The 10436-nt window shown below is 33.8% G+C and overlaps 1 non-coding gene and 1 pseudogene across 1 annotated transcript; one reads left to right on the top strand and one right to left on the bottom strand.

Moving 5' to 3' along the window:
- Positions 1-7153: 7153 nt before the first annotated feature.
- LOC129284680 (small nucleolar RNA R71) lies at positions 7154-7260 on the top strand. Its single transcript, XR_008586924.1, has one exon. It is a non-coding gene; the product is annotated as a small nucleolar RNA R71 (small nucleolar RNA).
- Positions 7261-7508: 248 nt separating this feature from the next.
- On the bottom strand, positions 7509-9681 carry LOC129321615 (benzyl alcohol O-benzoyltransferase-like; annotated as a pseudogene).
- Positions 9682-10436: the final 755 nt, after the last annotated feature.

Here is a 10436-nt window from a genome sequence, read left to right on the forward strand (position 1 = left end):
AAATCAAGAGGCATGATAGTGAGTGTTGAGCATGAATCACACTCATAAGCTCAAGTAAAATAATGAAAGTGACTCACAAAACAAATTCAACTCATTTATGTGTAAAGCAACACATTTAATTATTAGTATTCCAAAAGAGAAATTTTTTCAATCTCAACACCCAATGCTAAAATTCCTAATGTAATGCTCGAATAATAACTCTTAAACTAAGATCTTTAAGTATGAATTTTTTTTTCAAGGAAAGCAATAATTATAACCTCAGTTAAGACTAAACTTTAAAACTAATACCATCTTTCTAGAACATATTGCTAGAAATTTAAATAATCTAAAGGCAATAAAACAAACATTTTAGCAAAATCAGTTACCATAAAGACCAACACAAAGTTTCCACAAATGTAGTTCCCTAATCCTCAAACAAAAAGCTCTTATCAGAAAGCTTTCACTAACATTAGGAATCAAAAATCAATTTTCAGGAATAAAAAATTTTTCAACGACTGTGTTATTCAAATCAAAATATCATTCTAAAAATTCCTTTATCACAGTTCAATTAATGCAATCAAAAATCAATCCAGCCACAAAGCCAATGCTAAAATGCCATAGTATTATCCTCAAAAGAAAGGTTTCATTGTCCAAATTTCAGCACAAATAAGTTTAGTTTCAGCAGCAAACTCAAAATCACAGAGCCCAATATTAATTGATAAGCTAATCTAAAGCAAAGGAAACTAATGGCTCAACAAGGTAGCATCCTTAAAATAGAGATTTCATTTTTAGCAATTTTTTAACTCAATCAAAATTAATTCTAGTAGCAACAATGGCTTAACAAAGTGACATACCTCAACAAGCTATAGAGTGACCAACAAAGAGTAGAGAGGCACAACAAACGATCAAGAGTGTAGAGGGCAGAGAAAATAGCTCAGAGATGAAGACACTGTGGTTCTGTGAGTCAGGACTTGAAACCACGAAGTAAAGTTCTTCACATGAAGCTATAGGCTTCTATCGATAAAGGGAGTAGACTAAAAATAGACCAACTATGGTGCAAGAAAATGGAGATGAAGAACTGAGTGAGTAAAGATGTAAACTGCTAAGAATGTAAGGTCAAGCTACAGTGGAGGGAAGGATGGTGAATGTGATAAAATGAGTTGCTGTGGGCGAGTAGACCAGAGATATGGGTTGATAACCAATCTGGGCAAAGCTGAGATTGGAGCTCGTGAAGAAGAAGCAGGGACGAATAGCAAGAATCGAAAGACATGATGGCAGCTACAACGAAAATGGCAAAATGAAGGCTGAATGAGGAAGAATAGTAGCTGTTAGTGGAGAATGATGAAGTGAATGAGACGAGATAGGGACGCCTTGGGTGCTGGTGGTAGAGGGGAAGAGATGCAATGGTGAATGGCTGTAGCTTTGGTAGTCGGCAAAGGAGGAAAATGAGAGGCAGAGTAGACGATACACGAAGAAGAAGAATTTGAGGTAAGGGTAACGTGCATCTGATTCAAATTAGGGCAGAAATTAAGTTTTGAATTTTTTTAATAACAATAAGCTATAAAATGCAACACAGCACTTAAAGGAGAGGGGAGAATATATATATATATATATATATATTATTAATATTATATATATTTTAAAAAAAACCCAAAAAAAATCATAAGCCCAAGGTTGTGACTTTCAAATTAAGCTTAAATCCAAATTCACAACTTTCATCTTCTCTGGACCCCTAAAGTTGTGAGCCTAAAGTCATGACTTTTGTCAAAACTTTTTGATAGCAAGATTCTATAACAATCTGTTTTCAAAAATTTAATTTATTCACCCCTTAAAACTTCTCCCAAGGACTATATTCACTCTAAAATCAATCTCTAACCATCATTCATCAACTATAAACAATTTCCTTTAATTAAAATGCAATTAGCCCCTAAAAAGAACCATTTTTCATGAGAATTAAACCACAAGAATTTGCATTCACTTCAATAAGCTCAAAAAAAATTGGCAAGACAAGTTCATAAGCATAAAAACAACTTAAATAGTTTGACTTCCCTAAAATTTTTCCTTCTCTTAGAATTTTTGCCATATTTCTTGCTTCTCTAAAGGCTTACACTTCCTCATATCCTCATGTTAACCTACAAAAGACACAAGATCACACATAACTTTACCAAAACAACTAAACTATAAAGGAAAAATCAAAAGATAAGGTTTAGAGCTTAGGTTGCCTCCCAAGTAGCACTTGTTTTACCAAAACAACTAAACTACAAAGGAAAAATTAAAAGATAAGGTTTAGAGCTTGGGTTGCCTCCTAAGTAGCACTTGTTTTATAATCATTCAACTTAACTCTTCTCTTCTTCAAAAGGCATCAGATAAGGGCAAGGTGACTGCTCTATGGTCTACCTCACCACCTCAGTAATGCTTCAATCGTTGCCCATTAACTTTAAATCTTCCTCCTTTAATGCTCTCTAGCTCAACAGTACCATGAGGGAATACTTAGACCACATTAAATGGTCACGACCATCTAGACTTGAGTTTTCCAGAAAATAACCTTAATCTAGAGTTGTATAAGAGTACTTTTTAGCTGAGCTCAAATGTTCTGCATAGAATTTTCTTGTCATTCCATCTCTTTGTCTTCTCCTTATATTGCTTAGCATTCTCATAGGCATTGAACCAAAATTCATCAAGTTCATTCAGTTGGAGAAGTCTCTTTTCACCCACGGCCTTAAAATCAAAGTTGAGCTTTTAGATAGCCCAATAAGCACCATGTTCTAGCTCTACAAGTAGATGACATGCTTTCTCAAACACTAACTGGTATGGAGACATGTTGATAGGAGTTTTGTAAGCTGTTCAATATGCCCACAATGCATTGTCAAGTTTGGTTGACCAATCCTTTCTTGTCACTCCTACCATCTTCTCAAGTATCTTCTTAATTTCTCGACTAGAAATCTCAAATTTCTTGTTAGTTTGAGGATGGTGGGCAAGTACAACTTTATGCTTGACACCATATTTCTTCAAGAGAGATTGAAATTGGTTGTTGCAAAAATGAGTATCACCATTGCTCACAATGGCTCTTGGTGCTCCAAAGCGGGTGAAAATATGCTTCTTTAAGAACTTAAACACCACTTTAGCATCATTAGTAGGAAATTCTGCTGCTTCAACCCATTTTAAGACAAGTCTACAACAACAAGGATATATTGATTGTTGAAAGATATGGGAAATGGTCCCATGTAAGTCTATGCCCTACATGTCAAACAATTCAACTTCAAGCATCTTGTTGAGTGGCATTTCATTCCTTTTAGATATGTTATCCATCCTTTAGCACATATCACACTTCAATACAAATTCATATTCATCATTGAATAAAGAGGGCTAATAAAAATTACTTTGTAAGATTTTAGACGCTGTCTTGTCACCCCCGAATTGGCCTCCATAATCAGAAGAATGGCAACATCTTAAAATTTCTCATTGCTCATACTCAGGAACACACTTTCTAATCATTTAGTCAGCACATTGACAAAACAGATAAGATTCTTCTCAAAAATACAACTTAACATCATGGAGAAACTTCTTTTGATGAAACTAACTCAAATGGCAAGATGTCACAAATAAGATAGTTGACAATGTCTGCATACCACAGTGGTTGAAAGTTGTCAACCTTAAAGAGTTGCTCATTAGGAAAAGCTTTATCAATAGCTACAGTAGATTCAAGTTGAGCATCAGTACTCAACCTAGAAAGATAGTCTGCTAGTTAATTCTCAATACCCTTCCTATCAACAATCTCCAAGTCAACTTCTTGTAGAAGTAGTACCTATCAAATTAACCTTACCTTAGATTCCTTCTTGCTAAATAGGTACTTCAAAGCTGAATGGTCGGTGTAGACAGTCACCTTAGCACCCACAAGATATGATCTGAACTTGGTAAAAGCGAACACCACTACAAGTAGTTCTTTCTCAACTGTGGTGTAATTTTCTTGAGCATCATCAAGTGTTCTGCTAGCATAGTAAATTGGGTGAAGCACTTTTTCTTTCTTTTGACCGAGCATAGCACCCACAGTAAAGTCACTAGCATCACATATCACAATAAAGAGAAAACTCCAATCAAGAGCCATCATGAGAGGTACAGACACAATTCTTTTCTTCAACTCTTCAAATGCCTTTAAGCATGAATCATCAAATTTAAATTCAACACCTTTTTTCAAAAAGAGTACAAAGAGGTTAACTATTTTAAAAAAGTTTTTGATAAAGCGGCAATAGAATCCTGCATGGCCAAGAAAGCTCTCCACACTCTTGACATTAGCAGGTGGGAAAAGTTGCTCAATCACAAAAACTTTGGCTTTATCAACCTCCAAGCCATTTTTGGGACTCTATGGCCAAGAACTATGCCCTTCTTAACCATGAAGTGGCATTTTTCCCAATTCAAGACTAAGTTAGTCTCTTCACATCTTCTCAACACATTAGCCAAGTTGATTAAGTACTCATAATAAGAATCACAGAAAACCATGAAGTCATCCATGAAGACTTCTATAATGTGCTCGATCATATCAGAGAAAATTACTATCATACACCTTTAAAGAGTGGCTTGTGCATTGCATAGCCCGAAAGGCATGCGCTTGAAAGAAAAAGTTCCATAAGGACAAGTGAATGTCATTTTTTTCTTGATCCTCTAGAGCTATAGCAATTTGGTTATAGCCTGAATACCCATCGAGAAAGCAAAAGAATTCCCTTCTAGCTAACTTGTCAAGCATTTGGTCGATAAAGGGAAGAGGAAAGTGATCTTTCCTCGTAGCTGTATTTAGCTTTCGGTAATCTGTACATACTCTCCATCTAGTAACAGTACGGGTAGGAATTAGCTCATTGTGGGTGTTAGCCACTACAGTCATGCCTCCTTTTTTTAGAACACATTAAACTAGGCTTACCTAAAAGCTGTCAAAGATAGGATAGACAATACTAGCATTAAGTCATTTTAAGATTTTCTTCTTTACAACTTCCTTCATAATAGGATTCAATCTTCTTTAATATTCTACAGAAACTTTATGATTATCTTCAAGGAAAATCTTGTGCATACAAATTGAAAGGCTAATTCCCTTTATGTATATAATAGTCCACCCAATAGCTCTTTTGTGAGCTTTTAAGACTTCCATAAGTTGCTCTTCTTATTATGCATTCAAGTCTGTAGCAAAAATCACTGGCAAAATATTGTTGGCTCCTAAATGGACATACTGAAGATGAGAAGGTCATGTCTTTAACTTAAGAGATGGTGGTTCTTCAATAGAGGATTTTAAAGATGGTCTATCAAGAGAAGATAAATTTAGAGATTCAAATTGGACACGATTTCTAGGATAGACCGGTGATGCATTCATAATAGCATATACTCTTCTCTATCTTGAGTCTCTAATTGAGCTCCTAGCAACAAGGCTTCTAAAAAATCATTAGAGATTGCCTTACTGAATTCTTCTTGTGCAACTTGATCAAGCATATCAACAAAGAAGAATTACTCAAGATCATTGGGAGACTTCATTAACTTGTGCATGTTAAAAGTGACTTGCTCATCATCTACCCGCATAGTAAGCTCACCTTTTTTAACATCAATTAAGGTTCTAGCAGTTGCAAAGAATGGTCTTCCTAAGATAATAGGAATGTCACGATCCATCTCACAATCAAGGACAATGAAGTCAACTAGAAAAATAAATTTATCCACCTTCATAAGGACATCTTTAATAACACCATGTGGATAAGCTAAACTTCTATCCGCTAATTGCAAAGTCATGGTTGTTGGTCTAGCCTCACCCAACTCTAATTTGTTGAAAATAGAAAGAGGCATAAGATTGATACTAGTACCAAGATCACATAATGCCTTACCTAAAAATTTATTTCTAATGTGACATGGAATTGAGAAGCTATCAGGATCCTTCATCTTTTAAGGTAGTTACTTGATGATATTCATACAACTCTTAGTTAGAGTAACCATTTCAAACTCATTAAACCTTCTTTTTTTAAAGAGCACATCCTTCATGAATTTAGCTTATTTTGGCATTTGCTCCAAAGCTTCCACAAAAGGAATGTTGATATGCAGTTACTTGAACATATCAAGAAACTTTTTGAATTTTCCATCTTCTTGTTGCTTCTTAAGCCTTTGAGGAAAAGGTAGTGGAGGCACATATTTTGGCTTGGCCTCTTGTTGCATCTTCTCATCACCAACCTTTTTAGTTTTATCATCACTCTTTTTCTCTTCTCGATTCTTCTTTGAGTTGTCACACTCTTAAACCAAAATTTATTTATCAACCACTTCATTATTAACAACTACATTAGTAGCACCATTACTCATACCACTTGCACTTGGCATAAGAACTTTGGGAAATTGCATCCCACTTCTCAAAATGATTGCTTTACACTCCTCCTTACCATCCCTTTTAAGATATAGAATGGTGTCACTAGGGACATTACTTCTTGACATAACATTCATTTATGAAGCCAATTGCCCCATTTGCACTTTAAGAATCTTAATTGTGGTTTCATGAAGAGAAAGAGTTGCCTTAGTTTTAACTCTGGTAGACTCTTGATTACTTAAGATTTACGAAAACATCTTCTCCATTCTAGATTCCTCTTCCTTTACTGGCATTGGCTTTGGTGGAGCTTGAAAACCCAGATGGTAAGTTAGCTTGACATTAAAAGATGAAGGTTAATTTAAAGAATTCCCTTGACTCTATGAAAAATTAGGATGATTCTTCTATCTTGAGTTATATGTTTAAGAGTAAAGGTTATTGTGAGGATTTTAAAACTTGCCCATATAGTTGACAGACTTGGTAGTCATGTAGAAAGGATACTGATCAGGCATCTAAACATCATTACATTGATTGCACATAGTTGGAATGGCTTGGATAGCATACACATTATGAGGATTTCCCCTTTGCATTTGAGACTCCAACACATTAAAATGCTTATTCATTGCATTTAAGATGGCTATGATTTAGGAAAAAGAATTATCTTTAGCACTTGTCACCATTGATGTATTCCTTCTATCCATATTTTGAGTGTTGTTTGTAGACAATTAATCTAAGAGGTGAAAAACTTCATTGACAAGCACATTCTAATATCCTCTATTTGTGATAGAATCAACCACGGCTTTAGAAGATGGATTCAAATGATTACAAAAAATTTAAATCACTACCCATTTATCCACCCTATGATTGGGGCATTTCTTCATCAACATCTTTTATCTCTCCCAAGCTGCATATAGATGCTCATCTAGATATTGTTTAAAGCTAAGAAATTCATTTCTTACTTCTATAGTTTTATCATCAAAGAAAAATTGAGCTCTAAACTTGTTCTCAAGATCCTCCCATAAACCAATAAAACCTTCAGGAAGATTGTTGAACCATTCTTTAGCTTTGTCTTGTAGAGAAATAGGAAACAATCGCAACTGCAAGACATCTTTAGGCACCTCGTTTTGTCTGAAAGAGTCACATACTTTCACAAAAGACATTAAATGCTTGTTAGCATCTTTATTGAATAGACCATAAAACACCCCACTCATTTGAAGCATTGTGATCATGGCGAGCTTGATCTCAAAAGTATGTACTTGAAACTCTAGTATTCGGATACAAGATTGAGTCCCCCTAAGATTTTGATTAGCAAAGTCAATAATTGAGGCAGTGTCATATTGGTTTTCTGCCATGTTTTTAGTTTGAGTTTCAAGAGTTCTTTTAAAATTTGGAGATTCAACTTCTTCAAAGATTGTTAATCCTTCAAGTATAACTTCCAAACTCTAAAGCTATGGTGCGACAATGCCATGTGAATGATGTGAAAACCTCAAATGTAGAGTTGTGACGACCTTAGTGACGAGGAAACAATTGATGAATGGCCTTTAACTTGTTGGGTCTAAAGAAGAAAGAATGGTGGACCATGGTTTCATCACTTATAATTTCATCATCATCAAGCACTTCAACATATTCATTATGGGTGCATGTAATACAAGGTAGGTCCCTTGCATTGAGTAACTCTCTATACTAAACTAGAGGAATTGAAGGCTCACAAGCACCTTGTGCAATCTCAGCTAAGGCCTTCAAGAATAGAATAATACTAGGACCATCAGTCATCATGTGATTTACGTGAATAGCGATAATAAAACCACCATACTTGAGATGTGTAACCAGTGATAAAAGGAAGAAAAGCACAACATTAGCACATGTTAAAATAATTTGAAGTGAATACTGTAGCATTTATAAGGAGAACACACACACACACACTCTCTCTCTCTAATCTTCAATATGAGGCAAACTGCAAGATTAATAGACTTTGCCATTATTAATAAGGAAGGATAGTTATATCATTAAAATTGTCAAAAAAAAAAGACATACCAATAAACCTCAATAAATATATTTAACAACCTTATTTTTTTCAAAACAAAAATATAAAATTTAAAAAAAAAAGACTTTCATTTAATATTGAAAAGAGAGAGGGATGGAAATTAAACAGAGAGAGAAAAAGGATAATATTAAAATAAGCCACTTTAATAAAACCTTAATATTCTCAAAGTATCTCATTCTTTAGGATGTTGAATCACTCCCAAAAGTGTCTCATAACTAGAGACGGATGGATCTAATTTGATCATTCTTTGTAATTAATAACCATAATAAATTTTTGTTTAGACTCAATAGACAATAAATAAACAAGGGGTAAAATTGGAAAAAAAAAATAATTGCTCTAATTTTGTTTTATATTGATGACTAAAAAAGTTTTCAAAAGAATTGTCAAAAAAATGACATACCAATAAGGAAGGATAGTTATATCATTAAAATTGTCAAAAAAAATGACATACCAATAAACCTCATTAAAAATACTTAACAACATTATTTTTTTCAAAACAAAAATATAAAATTTCAAAAAAATCTTCATTTAATATTAAAAAGAGAGAGGGATGGAAATTAAATAGAGAGAGAAAAAGGATAATACTAAAATAAGCCTCTTTAATGAAACCTTAATATTCTCAAAGTATCTCATACTTTAGGATGCCGAATCACTCTCAAAAGTGTCTCATAACTAGAGACCGATGGAGTATACAACTTTCTAATTTGATCATTCTTTGTAATTAATAACCATAATAAATTTTTTAGAAACTCAAAAGACAATAAATAAACAAGGGGTAAAATTGGAAAAAAAATAATTGCTCTAATTTCGTTTTATATTGTTGACTAAGAAAGTTTTCAAACTTGGCCTTAAGGATGAGAGAGAGTATATATGAATGAGGAGACCTGTATGAGTAAAAGGGGAGAGAGTTAGTGACTCCATCTGAACCGGGAACATTATAAAGAAGATCTTCAAAGCAGGGGAATGGAGGTTGAAGAGTGTCACCAAATTGAGAGAGAGAGACATCAGCATCAGCTTCAATGAATAAAACTCCTTCTTCATTACAATCAACCATAAGTTTACGACCAGGACCTTCTCTAAGTCGACCAGCAAATGGATAGTAAAAGACTAGGGTTTGAGAGAGTGCCTTTTTTAGAACTTGAGCAGGGTCCTTTCCTGCCATGGAAGGCTGGTGAGAATAAAAGTGTATTATGGGAATTTAAAATCGTAGACCATCTTGGTCATCAATATCAAAGAGTAGCTTCAGTTCATAAGGGGTAGGCTTCGCCAGAGGAATCAACTCAGGCTCACACCTCCTCACACTAAATTTTATGTCTAATGGGGAAAATGATTGAGCCATATCTCTATTAAAACATGCAAAGAATTTATAAACTGCAAAGAGATTAGGAGAATGAGAATATTGGCAGCTACTTTGGTTTGGGATTGTGATGCGAACTAGGCAGCAGTATATATAATATTCTATTGGCAACGTGGCGAATTATTAATTCAGCAGGAAAAAGAATATGTGGTATAGAATTTGCATGAAGAAATATAGGATATCAAAAATTAAATTTGAGTTATTTTGTGGTTCAATGTACAATATTTAACACGTGTGTCATGCATAACTTATTTCAAAAACCATCCAAATTAATGACACCAAATTGACAACTACAACCGACCAAAGCCAATTTTAAAGAATGTTTGGTTTTGTTTTTTTCCTCCTTTTTATAAAGATTAAAGGACATTTTTACCCTCCAACTATTTGTTCAGGAACATCTGATGTCCTAAATTTTCATGTATGCAATTTTTTCTTCACCATTTGAAAATAGTGTTGAACACTCTGCCATGCCATTTAAAAAAATTAACTTTAATAGTTAGTTGACTTAAAATTTATAGAAAAGGATCTCACAAATTACAAAAAATGATCTATAAAATATACATAAGTACCTTATAAGAAAATTAATATCAATTAAATCTCTTAAATTATATATAAATAACATAATAAAAATATTATTTCTTACCCACGTGAAAGGCTCAAATACGATTTTGAAAAAAATCATTCTTTTAGGAACTTAATTGATATTTGTAATCTTATGAGTCATTTTTTTATAATTT

The sequence above is a fragment of the Prosopis cineraria genome, unplaced genomic scaffold (assembly GCF_029017545.1).
Source record: "Prosopis cineraria cultivar Desert tree isolate PC_DT_omini unplaced genomic scaffold, ASM2901754v1 PC10, whole genome shotgun sequence".
Lineage (NCBI taxonomy): Eukaryota > Viridiplantae > Streptophyta > Magnoliopsida > Fabales > Fabaceae > Prosopis > Prosopis cineraria.